Source organism: Octopus bimaculoides, chromosome 14, assembly GCF_046866305.1.
Source record: "Octopus bimaculoides isolate indiv1 chromosome 14, ASM4686630v1, whole genome shotgun sequence".
Taxonomy (NCBI): Eukaryota; Metazoa; Mollusca; class Cephalopoda; order Octopoda; family Octopodidae; genus Octopus; species Octopus bimaculoides.
This window is the reverse complement of record NC_142941.1, coordinates 4341469-4341875: the sequence shown is the minus strand read 5'-3', so window position 1 is coordinate 4341875 and position 407 is coordinate 4341469. Positions and strand designations below refer to the sequence as shown.

At 52.6% G+C, this 407-nt stretch overlaps 1 protein-coding gene across 2 annotated transcripts in view; it reads right to left on the bottom strand.

Annotated features, from left to right (window-relative positions):
- The window catches only part of LOC106870103 (uncharacterized), a 12410-nt gene extending 12246 nt beyond the window's left edge, over positions 1-164 (bottom strand). Inside the window, exon 1 of one of the 2 annotated variants that reach the window (XM_014916089.3) lies at positions 1-164. This exon is cut by the window's left edge and continues 1064 nt beyond it. The gene's annotated coding sequence lies outside the window, so the exon portion shown is untranslated. The other variant, XM_014916088.3, reaches the window with a different exon arrangement.
- Between the last annotated feature and the right edge of the window lie 243 nt (positions 165-407).

Below are 407 nucleotides of genomic sequence, written 5' to 3'. Positions count from 1 at the left end.
AAACTCACCGAAAGTCTAGTCAATGTCTAGGTCGGCGACATAGGGAGAAATGTTGTCGAATTGTCAGACGTGTAGAAGGTGTTGAAAGCCGAGGGAGAGAGAGGTAAATAGAGGCTGGGAGCCTGTCCTCCGTCCTGAGACCTACGTAGTTCACTTGTGGAGTCATGTAAACATAAGGGAGACAACTCCCGGTCACCTCGACACCAGCTGATTGGTGCAGGAGGTCCGAAATTGATGGCGGGGCGGGCGGCGGCGACGGCACGATCTCCGCCCTCCCCTTCTCGTTATAACGGACTGAATGGATGACTGGAGGGGATAGCTTTCTTCCTCTCTCTCTCCTTCATACTCCACTCGTTGTTGTTTACGCTCGATCGAGCAGACCTACGATCAAAGACAATCTAACCGTG